Raw genomic sequence first — 15,983 nt, 5'->3', positions numbered from 1 at the left:
TACCATATGTGACTAGATATATTTATTGTTGACCCCCACCCCCCTCGCTCTCCTTGGTTCTTTTCTACTCAGTACACACTTTTTAAATATGCACCTGTATAATGATATTAAATTACCATGAAAAAAACTAACAATCGCCTTTATTACTATAATGATTTAATGACAAATACAGCTTAATTAAGATAATACCTTTTACCAGGCCAAAATGTTCTGAAAAGGTATCACAATCTACTGAGCTGGCTTTTCTCCAGTAACAATATGTCTGCCGGCTTTTTTAACTGCCTCTTAGAGACTAACATAAATTGTAGTGCAATAAACCTTCCAGTGAAACTGGGCCTGAAGTTATGTATTGGGCTTAAGCTGTTTTTTGCCATGATTGCTCTGCAATCTCTGAGGGGAATTCATTAAAATGTTATTCTTATTTGGTTGCACGGATAAAATTAATCCACTCTTGCACCTGACTTTACCAGATGAAAGTAATAGGATATTTGCATTGATCTGTCAGCTTATATTGTCATAGCTCGAGAACAGTACTTTGATGCCTTCCGTCCCATAGATGAGACCTAGCAGGATCATTTCTCAAAGATATGGTACTGTCTCCCAGTAAAAGGAAAGAAAAAATGTAAGATTAATGTAAATGTATTAAAATCATCCGTTCTGTTCACTGTGACAAATGCAAATATGAACCTAAATCTGTTTTTTTAGGAACATTTGCACAAATGCACCTTTTCTTCATGTATTAAACAACTGATCGATTTTATTTTTTTCCCACGTGAAATTATCAATGTTTTTTTATGTAATTAGTAAGCCAGTGCTAAATGCTGTCGCTATAAGCACAGGCAAGATGCTCTTAATAAATTGAAATCTGGTTGCAATGGGTTTTTAGATGTTGCAGGTCATCATTACTCTTTGCACTGCCCAATTAAAAGGAATGTAACAACAAAAATAATAATAAAATGTATATTTCATATTAACATTTTCCGTTCTCATTTAAGCTGGACATACATGGATCAAAATTCAGTATGTTCAGCATGGAATTTCGATCCATGTATGGCCACTCTGATTTTTTTTTTCCCTCCAAATGATTAGTGTCACTGGCTATAGCCAGTGCTCGTTAGCCAACGGTGGGCTTTAGTGGGTCACAGGAGTGCAGAATAAACTACACTCCTCCTGTGATCCATGAGAGAAATAAAGCCAAAATAGCTTTGGCTATACTTCTCTTAAAAAAAACAGTGTGTGCCACCCCTCTCTGCCAATCCATTCACTTCACTTGCTTCTGCTCACCCAATGAATAAAATTCCAAATATTGACAACCTACAAAGCCATCCACTTCACCCCAAACTACATCACCAAATGAATCTCTATTTATCACCTAAACCATCCTCTTTGCTCCTACCAAGACCTCCTGCTGTCTAGACCCCTCATCACCTTCTCCCATGCTCATCTCCAGGACTTCCTCAGAGCCTCTCTCATACTCCTGGAACTCCCCCACATCAACCTATATAGCTGTTTACCTATCTGTCCACCTTTTAGGTGATTTCTGAAATGTTATCTCTTCAGAGAAGCCCATTTCTCCTCTGCCTAATGCCTGGTACACACGATAAGATTATCAACAACAAATGATGGTCTTTTTTTTTATTTTTGCATGCTAAACTCATATGGAAAATTAAGAGTTTACTAAAGTTAAAAAAATTCTCGTTCGACTGAATAAACATTTGGAATTGATTGTAATGTGTTTATTTGTATTGTATTTTCGAATGACAACTGTACTGGTTAACCACTTCAGCCACAGAAAGGTTTTACCCCCTTCCTGAACCAGGCCATTTTTTTGGCGATACGGCACTGCGTTACGTTTACTGCGTTACGTTTACAATTTCGGGGTCGTGCAATGCTGTACCCGAAAAAAAATGTATGTAATTATTTCCCCCCACAAATAGAGCTTTCTTTTGGTGGTATTTGATCATCTCTGCAGTTTTTAGTTTTTTGTGCTATTAATAAAAAAAGAGCGACAATTTTAAAAATAAAACAAATATTTTATACTTTCTGCTATAAAACATTGTAAACAATGGCAAAGATCATCGATTTTTTTAGCGGGACTGCGGCGGACAGATTGCAGTTTTTTTGGGAACCAATGACACAGTGATCAGTGCTAAAAATATGCACTGACACTGTATAAGTGACACGGGCAGGGAAGGGGTTAATATCGGGGGCGATCAAATGGTTAAATGTGTTCCTTGTTTGTGCTTTCTTACTGTTTGGGGGGGGTGGGCTCACTGCATTGACACTGTGATCCGTGTTCCTGATTAGCAGGAACACAAGATTTACGTGTCCATGCCTGACAGCACGGCGGTCTGCCTTGTTTACATCAGCAGACCGCCATTCTATCTCCATGGGGAGTGATCACGGGTGGCCGACAGACATCACGTTCGCCGGGCCTGTTGATTGGCTCCCCCTGTGGCCAATCAGTGCATGATCGTGGCTTCGGCGGTGCGCACACACCCCCCAATGGCTATTGAACAAAATCATATACAGGTATGCGATTTTGCGCAATAGAGCCTACTTGCCGCAGTATGTAGGCGGTCAGCAACTGTTTAAACGGAAATCGTGTGATCTGGTATTGTACAAGAAATTTTCGTGCGTGTTCCATTGGATAATATTGGCTGAACTGTTGTGATTGCCTCTCAAACTGTGTACTAACAATCAGAATGTCATACGATTGCTCAGAAGCTGTATTTATTTATTTTATTGAATTTTTTTGTACGCTTTTCTGATCTTTCGCTTTCTAGCCAAAAAAAGCTAAAACCTATCCCTTTCCAGCTGTTATGTTTTGCATCACTTGCACCTCCCTGTTAGATTGTAAGCTTTCATGAGCAGTGCCCTCCTAACTCTCTTGTCTTGAATTGTATTTTAACTGTGCTGTGTCTCTTTATTTTGTAAAGCGCTGTGCAAACTGTTGCCGCTATATAAATCCTGAATAATAATTGTAACGGTCACCACCGTTTACGACCTTCCATCCCATCCACGACAGCTCATCTGACACACAGACAAATCAGCAGGCATCCCATTTTCCCAGAATCAAGACGAGACACAGCTCTGTGCTTGTTCCAAATGTAATACAAGTTTAATGGTTTCTTCTCCGTCTTATATACAGTACAACCATGTGACGGTATTCAAAGGGACAATGAGATCTCCACCCCCCTAATCACACACTAAGGCTAATTACTTAAACATTCTAGACAGGTCAGCGCCGGCCTATAATTATCATGTCTAATCACTGCACATTCCTTAATTAACAGAATAAAAAACAAAACCCCGTCACACACTGAGTTCCCTAGGCAGACATTCCGTCTCCGCATACAGCTTGACACCTGTTCACACCTCTGAGCATCACTAGGCTTTAGACAGTGTTATCACACATAAACAGTATTTAGCATGCATAATTAGAGTTCTGGGAGCAGACCTGGGTTAACACCTTTACACAAGGACAATGGAATGCTAATAATAGAATGAGTCACTATTGACTGGTTGGGCCAACATCTTGCAGTATCTCAAAATCCTGCAATACGAACTATCAGTGATGTCCTATCTCATGTAATACATGAATTATGATTCACTTGCCACCCCATGCCCAAAAGGCACAGGGTGGACTCAGACCCAAGAGTTATCAGTGACACTGACACAGGAGTATCCCCCATCCTCACAAAGTCTCTGGGTGTCCTGGGTCATTCCATTACAATAATATTTGCTTTTAAAACTGTTAATGGAGCCCATCTTCTTTTTATTTTTTTTAGAGAGCTCTCTGGGTGATGGTTATAATTTCTTTCACACGGCAATGTTAAAGTCTCGTTTGTTATTTAAAAAAATAAATAAAAATGTCATACTTGCCTCCACTGTGCAGTTCGTTTTGCACAGAGTGTCCCCAACCATCCTCTTCTGGGGTTTCATGACTAGCCAGAATTACAGCTGCGGGGGGAGGGGGGGGGGGTTTCAAACACACAGTATAAGGCTGGGTTCACACCTATGCAAATTGGATGTGGCTTTTCCCGCATCCAATTTGCATGACAGGAGATTGTGACCGGCTCTCTGTGGAGCCAGTTCACATTTGTCCGTTGCAGCTGCGGAGCGGCTTGTGTGTCTTTGACTCCGTTTCGGGGCCGAATTCGTACCTGAAACGGAGAACAGGGAGGCACGGGACCCTCTGCTGCGAGCCACATTCATCGGAGGTGTTAACCCAGCCTAACTGTTGCATAAACTTTACTAAATTAGAGGAAGCCTTATTTTCATTTAATTGTTCTGCTAGTTTTCTTGATAAATGTCCCCCACTGAGTCATCAGAGCAGTGACTTATCCCTTATCAGAGGGCTCAGTAGGGGTCTTACTCAGACGAAGGGAGCTGCGAAGAAATAAAACAGTTTTAAAATAATAAAACCCTAAAAAGGCAATTAAAATAAAATTGTCTAAAAGCAATTTTAGGTTTCCATAAAAAAAAACACATTTCAAACATTAGCAATGCAAACTGAGCATATGACAATAAAAATGCATAATGAGAGCTTGACAAATAGATTAGTAGATTCATAGCCATCTGAGCTTCTATGAAAACTTCCTAGAAGTTCACATTTTCTTTTGGTGCTTCTGTCTCCCTTTTTGGTCAGTGAGCCCCCACATCATTTTTAAAGGGCCAAGAGAGAGGAGGAAGTCGGGGCCAACAAGTTGATATACATTATCCATTTAGCTGTTTAGCTCTGGATCTACTGATCATTTCGATGCCTTTTTTTAATCACTATGCATATTCTTGTCATATGCTAAGTAGGAACTGGTCTGGTTTTGGATGAGTTTGATAAATGAGATTTGAAGCATAATAAGGCTAATAAAAAAAAAAAAACAAAGATGCAAATAGTTGGCGCCTGGTTTGTACAGTCCAAAAAAAAAAAAATGCTAAATGATTTAAGGTGACAAGAGAAATAGCCTCGAAAAATTATGTCAGTATACATTAAACATGGATAGACTTCATTGGCAAAGAGGAGTAGTGGTCACAAGTCATAGCTCATCTACCGACAGACACTTAATAGGATAGCTGATATATACCACAAAATCACAGCCTCCAAAATTACCACAGAATTGAATCGGAGCTTCTGGTACCCAGTCTCAACAAAAAATTATATTGTGGGCTTCACAAAATCTTAATTTATGACGGAGTTGCCCTTCAGTAACCTCTTGTATCAAAGAGCAACACAGGAAACCACTAAACTTGAGGTAGTAAGACCCAAGTCTGGGTAGTTCAATGAGTAATCTGAAACTATAACCAATAATATAAACACACAAAAAAAAAACAAAGCATAACGAAAGAGAAGCAATTCCAAAGGAAAATCAGGAAGAAATATAATAAAGACTTGCTAATTATCATGATGTTGTTGAAAATAAGCGTATAAACAGTTTGTAGGTGAAGTTGACAGGGTTGCCCTTCAGTAACCTCTTGTATCAAAGAGCAACACAGGAAACCACTAAACTTGAGGTAGTGAGATCCAAGTCTGCGTAGTTCAATGAGTAATTTGAAACTATAACCTATAACACAAAAAACAAAACAAAGCATGACGAAAGAGAAGCAATTTCAAAAGGAAAACCAGGAAGAAAAATAATAAATACTTGCTAATTATCGTGATTATGGTGTAAATAAGCTTATAAACAGTTTGTAGGTGAAGTTGAAATTGATGATAATGAGAAAGAAGAAAGAACTTGTGGAGAAACGAGAGATTGATCAACAATGACATTTGGCTCTATTGGTTGCACGTCAAAACAATTGCTTGCATATGCATGGCTTGTTGTTTTTACTCCCTTTTTATCCCTGTGACAGAACCCACTGTCACTGTGTGTCTTGGAAGGGAGTGTGGGCTGGCCTGTTACCCACAGATTATGGCCCAGAAGAGACTGGAGACCTGGGGACAAGCTGGCATTGAGATAATGTAATGTAATGCTACATCTCTTCTCCCCCATCCCCCCCCCTCTTGTTGCTGTGTCTCAGGCCTCGTACACATGACCGAACATGTCTGCTGAAACTGGTCTGCGGACCAGTTTCAGCAGAGATGTTCGGTCGTCTGTACGGGCGACCGGACCAGATTCCCGGGCCGAGCGGACAGGTTTCCAGCGGACAAATGTTTCTTAGCATGCTAAGAAACATGTCCGCTGGAAGCCTGTCCGTCGGACATGTTCGGTCGTCTGTATGACTCACCAGACATGTCCGCTCAGCCGAAAGCCCTCGCATGCGTCTAAGTGATTCGACGCATGCGTGGAAGCATTGACCTTCCAGGGTCGCGCACGTCGCCGCCTCATCATCGCGGCGACGGCACGGCCACGTCACCGCGTATCGTGTCCGCGCGGATTTCTGTTTGATGGTGTGTACAACCATCAGACAGAAATCTCTGAGCGGACATGTCCGATGAAAACGGTCCGGCGGACCGTTATCATCGGACTGTCCGCTCGTCTGTACGGGGCCTCATTGTCTTGGTTCATTGCACATAGACAATGGAGACTGGATTGGAGATGTCCCTCCGCATTCTGTTTGCTCTGGTGACCATTGTCACTAGAAGTGAAAGTGAAGGAAATGGATTGGAAGACTTCTTCTATTATGCACTGATGACAGCTGTCTGAGGGGAGTTTTCACTCACTTTGGTTACCAAGTCGCTAAAGTGGCCCTCGCTCCTCAATAGGTTGTTACAATGATATGTACTGTTTTACTAACACAGGTTCAAAATGCAAAATTGGGCTTGGGCATTAAAGGAGAAGTCCAGCCTGAGCTTTTTTAGGTGGGCCTCTCCTATGGGTCACAGGAGTGCAATTAGTTTTGCACTCATTTGACCCGTTTTCAGCAGAGAGCAGTCTAAAGTCCTCTCTCCGCTAATGTTGCTGCAATCAGTCGAGGCAGCATGTCATCCCGACTTAGGAAGTATGAAACCGTCAGCTGCCTGGACTGATGGCAGTCTCGGCGAGACGCTGAGATGATCGCTCCCCACCCCTCCACAGCTCAGCGCTCTAATGAGTGGAGAAGCAGAGAGGAGAGATGCCAGGCAGCAGGCAGCATCTCTCCGCTCAGGGAGGTGAGAGAACAAAGCCATCGCTGGTGTTTGATCGCTCAGGGACCGCTGCAGCGTCGGTCTGATGCTGCATCCACCTAGGTAAGTATGAAGAATAATAATAATAAAAAAACATTTAAGGTTTGTTTTGGCCCTGTAATGAAGGGGTTAAACAAAGTTAAAATGACAGACCTATGAAAATTCACAGACTTGTGCAAACTTTGTTACCTCCCCAACTAGTACTTTAATCTTTGGTCATTGGAAGTATAATATAATATAGTGTGGTGACTGTGGAAAGCGACTGTTTACCTTTCTCTAGAGCTTATTAGTACAGGATAAAAAATCGGCTGTGTCATTTGAATTGTTACAGAAGCTGACTTGCTGGAACATTGAGAAAAGGCTAAAGAGAGTTGAAAGTAATTTCCTAAAGACAGATAGGCAAATAAACCATACCATTTCAAGATCAGAAAATTCTGGAAAAAGTCATTTACATGGCATACTACGAGCCATTGATTTTTTTTTTTTTTCAATTTTTTAATATCCATAGGGATTTTCTGCCTTTTTTTTTTTTTTATTGATTTGATAATTTATTTGTTAAGAATACATTTGATGTTGTTGCCTATATTATTTATGAAGTGAAATGGGAAGCATGCGTTATTGCTGTGCATTTCCACCGAGTCAGCATTAAAACCTGTCCTCAGAAATTAAACAGTCCATTGATACAGCAGAACATGGTTGTGATATTCTTTTCCATAGTCAGAGCTATTTTTTTCTGTACTTCTATGTAGTTTCCCTTGTATTTATTTTCATCGAGGGCAGACGCAACTTTTTCTCCTTTTTCAAAAGTTTTATTTAATGATTTTTTAAATTTGAGCAAACATGAAAATGCCAAAAGTATTTGGTGCATATTGAGCAGAGCAAAGGGTACATGATGATGAAACATGTTAGATCCAGGAGTAAAGTAATCATCATGTTGAGGTCCACATAACCCCAGCATCATAGGAGCAGAGCTAATGGATCTAAAGCAAAGTAGTAGGGGATGTCCAAGAAGTTATGGACACCAAGTGCGTAGGGATAAAAAACAAAAAACTGAATTAATGTGGGGGAGTGGGAGTGGATTCCTGGGGAGAGGCATGTTGTGGTCTCCATGGAGTCAGAGATGGCAAAACTGTGCCATTAGGGAAATACCAGGGATTAATTAACATTTGGGGGTATGAAGTGGGCGACCCAAGGCTGCTTTAGATTTTGTGAACGTTGTCTAAAAATATAGTTTTGACCAGGGTTTGACAAATTTGCTTGGAATCTAAGAGCCAGCTAAAAAAGTTAGGAGCCAGAAAACGCACCCCGTCCCGACAAGCTTGCGCGCAGAAGCAAACACATACGCGAGCAGCGCCCGCATATGTAAACTGTGTTCAAACCACACATATCGCCGCGATTGGTAGAGCGAGAGCAATAATTCTAGCCCTAGACCTCCTCTGTAACTCACAACATGCAACCTGCAGATTTTTTTTAAACGTCGCCTATGAAGATTTTAAAGGGTAAAAGTTTGTCGGCATTCCACGAGCGGACGCAATTTTAAAGCGTGACATGTTGGGTATGAGTTTACTCGGTGTAATATTATCTTTCATAATATTAAAAAAATGGGGATAACTTTACTGTTGTCTTATTTTTTAATTTAAAAAAGTGTAATTTTTTTCCCAAAAAAGTGCGCTTGTAAGACCGCTGCGCAAATACGGCGTTACAGAAAGTATTTCAACGATCGCCATTTTATTCTCTAGGGTGTTAAGATAAAATATATATATATATATATATATATATATATATATATATATATATATATATATATATATATATATATATATATAATGTTTGGGGGTTCTAATTAGAGGGAAGAAGATGGCAGTGAAAATAGTGAAAAATTACATTAGAATTGCTGTTTAACTTGTAATGCTTAACTTGTAATACCAACGGCCACCACCAGATGGCGCCAGCTCACACAAGGAAGAGTTGGGGACTTCACAAAAAAAAAAAAAAGTCGCCAGGAGGCTATTTCTAGTCACCATGGCGACCTGGCGACCGGAATTTGTCGAGCCCTGGTCATGGCTTTCTTTGTACTGAGAAAAGGGGATCTCCAAGCCTTCACCACAGTTTAGCTGCAGTAGTTATGTGTAGTAGTAATTTGAATTGGTTGGAAGTCCAATTCCAGGGGGTTGGGTGTTAGGGAGGGCTGTGAGCTGGTCGGAGGAGACTGTAACTGATGACAGCCAAGAGATCATATGAAATATTTGCATAGGACTTCTTTCCGGAGCTGCAATGTTCTGAGCTGAGGATTTTGTTCTACAATCATGGGGAGGACTCAACCCTGACAAGTTGACAGTGGTCAGGTTTATTGAAGCTCTTGCTATGGGAATTGTACTTTTTAGTTCTATCTACTGTGTGGTTGTGCAATACTGCTTATCTCCTGTTAAGTGTACTTCCCTACCGCAGGACACAACATGCTTGCTACAATTCACCTTTGGTGCTTATGGATGCCACTCTGTTTTGTACTCTATATCCCTTAGAGTATTTCCTTTCCATAGTGGGCTCTCCTGTCAGTATACAGTAGCTCTTACTGTATGCTATGTTTACCACACCTTTAATGACCCATTGAAACGATCTATGATTTCTTCATGTTTGCGCAAATAGCAGGCTGCTGATGACGGAGGACCCTGCCCGGCGAGGGACCCGATGCGCGTGGTCCGGCGACCACCCGTGATTGTGGGAACGAGAGCTAGAACGGGGATTTGTGTGTGTGTGTGTGTGTGTGTGTGTGTGTGTGTGTGTAAATACACAAATCCCTGTTCTTAGCCTAGTAAGTCTACAACAATATGTCTCCCCTCTCCAGTCAGTCCTATCCCCATACAGTTAGTGTTTTTAACTAGGGAACAAATTTAACACCTCAATTGCCCCCTAGTGTTAACCCCTTCCCTGCCAGTGACATTTACACAGTAGTCAGTGCATTTTCATAGCTCTGATCACTGTATGAATGTCAATGGTCCCAAAAATGTGTCAAAAGTGTCCAATTTGTCCGCCGCAATGTCGCAGTACCACTAAAAAATCATGTAAATGATAAAAATTGCATAAATCTTTGCCATAGTTTGTAGACACTATAACTTTTGCGCAAACCAATCAATATACGCTTATTAGGCCAGATTCAGAAAGGACTTACGACGGCGCAGCGCCATGTACGCCGTCGTAAGTCCTAATCTGGCCCGTCGTATCTATGCGACTGATTCTTAGAATCAGTTACACATACATATCCTTTAGATCCGACAGGCGTAAGTCTCTTACGCCGTCGGATCTAAACTGCAATTTTTTTTTTCCCTGCTAGGTGGCGCTTCCGTCGATTTCCGTGTTGAGTATGCAAATTAGCTAGATACGCGAATTCCCGAACGTACGCGCGGCCGACGCAGTAAAGTTACGCCGTTTACGTTAGGCTTTTCCCGGCGTATAGTTGCCCCTGCTATATGAGGCGCAGCCAATGTTAAGTATGGCCGTCGTTCCCGCGTCGAAATTTTAAAAAGTTACGTTGTTTGCGTAAGTCGTCCGTGAATGGGGCTGGACGTCATTTACGTTCACGTCGAAACCAATGACGTCCTTGCGACGTCATTTGGAGCAATGCACACTGGGATATTTTAGGGACGGCACAGTTCGTTCGGTGCGGGGACGCGCTTCATTTAAATGATACACGCCCCCTACCCGCCGAATTTGAATTCCCCCGGGTGATTTACGCTACGCCGCCGCAAATTTACAGGCAAGTGCTTTGTGAATAAAGCACTTGCCTTCTACATATTTTTTTTGGTTTTATATATATATATATATATATATAAATATATCAGCCTAAACGAATGAAGATTTAGAAATAAAGAAATAAATAAAATATGGTGTGTGTGTGTGTGTGTATGTGTGTATGTGTATGTATATATATATATATATATATATATATATATATATATATATATATATATATATATATATATATATATATATATATATATATATATATATATATAGCAAAGAGTAAAATATATATATTTTTGGTTTTATAGCATAAAAAACGCAGAGGTGGTCAAATACTACCAAGAGAAAGCTCTATTTGTTTGGGTACAAGGTCACACAACTGCACAATTGTCAGTTAAAGTGTTGCAGTGCTGTATCAGATGGCCTGGTCATTAAGCAGCGGTTTCTTCCGGTCTTTAAGTGGTTAAAGGAGCAGGATCTATATATAATATATATTTTTTTTTGGGGGGGGGGGGGTTAACAAACACTTTAACATCAAGATAATGGGGGTGTTAGGGCTCTTTTGTCCCTCAATGCTAATAAAGCATTTGACAGCGTTAGCTGGTGGTATCTGTGGGCAATATTGTCCAAATTTGGGATTTAGGGCCCGATTTATTGCCTGGGTTAGATTGCTGTCTAAATCCCCGCAAGCAACGATAAGAATGTCTGATAGAATGCCGCATTCTTTTACTCTGGGCAGGGGAACTAGGCAGGGTTTTCCCCTGCCTCCCCTGCTCTTTGCTATAGCAATAGAGCCTCTGGCAGCTTTGGTACGTGATTTCCCAATCAATGGGTTCAAATATGTTGTCCTGCACGAGAAGATCATGTTATACGCTGATGTCATGATGCTTTTCTTGGGGGGACACGTCTGCTTCCTTGACTAGAGTCATGTCCATAATTTTAGACGTTGGGGACTTCTTGGGCCTTTATTATAAATTGGTACAAGTTGGCATTGATGGTGCTGGATGTTGAGCAAGGGTTGATGCTGTCTATATCATGTCCCATTCCTGTGGTCTCTTCTTTTTCGATACTTGGGTGTCCAGATATCTCCCAGTATTTGCCAATTATTACCAACTCACTGTTTATTACTTATTGTCCCGATTTTAGAGATGAAATCAGTATTTGAAATAAGCTTAAAATGTCACTCTCAGGGAAAACAAATCCAATTAAAACGATTCTGATGCCACAACAGTTGTACTTCCTTCATAATTCCCCTGTGGTGATTTCTCTGAAAATATTTAGAGTGGTTAATACTCTTTTCAGACTATTGCTGTGGAATACTCTCCCTCCCGGATTAAGTTGGAACATCTGCAATATATTAAAGATGGTGGAGGATTGGCATTACCCAATCCTTGGCTTTACTATCTTGCAGCCCAAATGCCACATCTGGTTGGCTCCATATCCCTTAATCTGACAGGTTCGTGGACACACCCAATGTCTATTGATACTGGAGCAGAAACTGTTTCAAAGGGACTAGAGGCACAGATGTTTCAGAAATCTAACAAACAGATGCCTACCCTTACACTTTAAAAAAAAAAAAAATGCAACAAGGGCAGACAGTTTCAGGGGGTGATAGGATTTACTGAATTTAGTCCGATTTGGGGCAATCACACATACGTAGAACTGGCTAAGTTACAGGAGGGACCCAGGAGGTGCGCTCTTGGTGTAACTCTTTTGTCCTATATATTTCATAATGGAAAACTACCGTAAAGTAATTTCCCGACCTGCAAAAAATGCACTACCCATTCATTGCAATGGGCAAGGGCATTTTGGGAGCGGTGTATACACCGCTCCCAAGCTGCCCCAAAGACGCTGCTTGCGGGACTTTTTCTAACGTCCCACAAGCGCACCACCCCAGTGTGAAAGCATTCAAGAGGCATTTTTCAGGCAATTTACAGGCGCTATGAAAATTCAAAAAGTACAAAGTGGGGTTGGACTTTAAATGTGCCTCGGTGGGGTTAAAGAAAATTTGAATAAACCTTACCATAGTTTTAAAGCAACATACAAAAAACTTTATTTACCATCCTTGGATGGAAATCTTTAAAAACAGATCACAGTTTGAAACAAAGTACAGTTTTACTGTTTCTTTGGTCCAGGGTGTGTAGATCCTGGTCAGATTTATGAAAGATATGGCCCACACGTTTCGTGGGTGACCCCGCTTTGTCAGGGCCTTTAGAATAACACACAGAGAAAGCAACACATAAAACAGCATTAGAACCAAATTTTTAAAGTACAATACCAACATCATTATAGAATAATAATGACTAAGAGTGTAGTGTATACAGCATCAAGAAAAGTTTTTGTTAAAGCGGGAGTTCACCCGAATTTTTTTTTTTAACATTAGATTGGGCCTAATTACGGGAAGCAAAATCGGGTGTTTTGTTTAAAATCAATGCAGTACTTACCGTTTTAGAGATAGATATTCTCCTCCGCTTCCGGGTATGGTCTTCGGGACTGGGCGTTCCTATTTGATTGACAGCCTTCTGACGGTCGCATACAGCGCGTCACGAGTTGCCGAACGTCGGTGCGGCTCTATACGGCGCCTGCACACCGACGTTCGGCTACTTTCGGAAACTGGTGACGCGCTGTATGCGACGGTCGGAAGGCTGTCAATCAAATAGGAACGCCCAGTCCCGCAGCCCATACCCAGATGCCACGGAGAACATCTATCTCTAAAACGGTAAGTACTGCATTGATTTTAAACAAAACACCCGATTCTGCTTCCCGTAATTAGGCCCAATCTAATGTTAAAAATAGATTTTTTGGGTGAACCTCCACTTTAAATCCTAAAAACAGTAAGGTCAATACAGGGCATTCGTAGTTGCCACTCTACAGACATGTTAATTTATCATTTTAACAGATCATGCACAGCTACAAAACTCTGTAGCTGTGCATGGTGCCCAGCTGTGTTTCACAATCACAAGACTGTTTAGGTAAATAAAATAGCTGTATTATACATATACCGTATTTATCGGCGTATACCGCGCACTTTTTTGCCCTGAAAATCAGGGCAAAATCGTGGATGCGTGGTATACGCCGATACCCGCTTTCCCGCGCCGAGTTTTGAATACTGCGCCGACATATACCGAGCGCAGTGCACTCGGGTATAGTCGGGCAGTCTCGGCTCCTTCCGCGCTCACGTCCTGGACGTACAGGACGTCAGCACGGGTAGCCGAGCATTGCCGACAATACACGAGTGTACTGCGCTCTGTATATGTCGGCGCAGTATTCAAACTCGGCGTGGGAAACGAGCGGGGAGGACGCGAGGACGCCGCAAAGGACACCGGACCCGACGAAGAGGACACCCGAAGCCGCAGAAGGACGCCGGACCCGACGAAAAGGACACCCGAAGCCGCAGACGAACGCCGGACCCGACGAGGCCGCCGCGCAAGACACCAAAACTGTAAGTACAAAAAAAAATTTTTTTCCACAAGATTGGGGGCAACTTTAGGGGTGCGCGGTATACGCGGGAGCACGTTATACCGCGATAAATGCGGTAAGTACCTAATTTGTTAAATGATGGAATACATTCATGTTTCACCTTCAAACTGTGCGGTTGGTATATCGGTCCAGGGGAAACCAAGAAGCCTATTTCTAGAGCTAAAACGCCTGAAAACTGCCTCAGTGTGTACACACGATCGGAATTTCGTTTAACCACTTGAGATCCGCGCTATAGACAAAATATGTCGAAAAATACGTATCGGCCTTAACTGAGAAAAAAAATAGTTTTTTAAAAAAAAAATTGGGATATTTATTATAGCAACAAGTAAAAAATATATATACATAAATTGTCGCTCTTTTTTTGTTTATAGCGCAAAGAATAAAAACCGCAGAGGTGATCAAATACCACCAAAATTAAGCTCTATTTGTGGGGAAAAAAGGACGTCAATTTTGTTTGGGAGCCACGTCGCACGACCGCGCAAATGTCAGTTAAAGTGACACAGCGCCGGAAGCTGAAATTTCGCCTGGGCACGAAGGGGGTTTATGTGCCCAGTAAGCAAGTGGTTAAGCTGTCTTGAATACACCACTGTCAGACCAAATTCCGACCGTCCAAAACGCAATGACGTAAAACACTATGCCGAGCCGAGAAAAATGAAGTTCAATGCTTCCGAGCATGCGTCTACTTGATTCTGAGCATGCATGTTTTTTTCTTCGTCGGAGTTCCACACAGACGATCGGAATTTCCGATAGGATTTTTTTCCATCGGAAAAAAATAAAACATGTTCTATTTCTAAACTCAGACGGGAAAAAAAAACGATGGGGCCCACACACGGTCGGAATATCACACACGTTTAGAATATCCGATGAAAAAATTCCGTCTGACTTTTTTCATTGGAAATTCCGATCGTGTGTACAAGGCATTAGCCATTTTCTGACACTTGTTGATTACAAGTTAACATCATTATTTTTTTGCTAGATAACCCCCAAACATTGCATACCGTTTATACCCGAGTATAAGCCGTATTTTTTCGCACGTTTTTTTGTGTGCTGAAAATGCCCCCCTCGGCTTATACTCGAGTCACCTTTTTGCACCTGATCTCCTGGACTTTGGGGACCTGGTACTGTAGGCACACATGTAGCCCCATTTCTCCTCTACAAGTGTGCAAAGTTTGTTGTCTGTCTGGGGGACCTATGGCTGAAGAAAGCCGGGCACCCCTTCCATAGACTCCCATGTTAAACGTCAGTCTAGGCATGGGCACAGTAAGGCATGGACACAGTAAGGCATGGACACCGTAAGGCATGCACATGGACACAGTGAGGCACAGTGAGGCATGCAGATGGACACCCTTGGCTTATTTTCGAGTCAATAAGTTTTGCCAGTTTGTGCGGTAAAATTAGGTGCCTCGCTTTATATTCGGGTCGGCTTATACTCGAGTATATACAGTATTTTATTTAGCAGAGACCCTAGGGGATAAAATGGCGGTCATTGCAATATTTTATTTCACACTGTATTTGTGCAGCGGTCTTTCAAATGCAATTGTTGTGGGGAAAAAGTACAATGATCTTTTTTCTAAGCAAAAAAATTGCGATTCTCATTTTATCCAGAATCGTGCAGCTCTATGCTAATGGTTGTTAAGAGTTCCCATTTGTGCTTTCT

At 41.6% G+C, this 15,983-nt stretch overlaps 1 protein-coding gene across 1 annotated transcript in view; it reads left to right on the top strand.

The window, feature by feature from the left end:
* The window catches only part of ZBBX (zinc finger B-box domain containing), a 126,988-nt gene that overhangs the window by 13,488 nt on the left and 97,517 nt on the right, over positions 1–15,983 (top strand). The window lies entirely within an intron of this gene.

The sequence above is a fragment of the Rana temporaria genome, chromosome 4, assembly GCF_905171775.1.
Source record: "Rana temporaria chromosome 4, aRanTem1.1, whole genome shotgun sequence".
In the NCBI taxonomy this organism is placed as follows: domain Eukaryota; kingdom Metazoa; phylum Chordata; class Amphibia; order Anura; family Ranidae; genus Rana; species Rana temporaria.
This window is presented reverse-complemented; position numbering and strand designations above follow the sequence as displayed.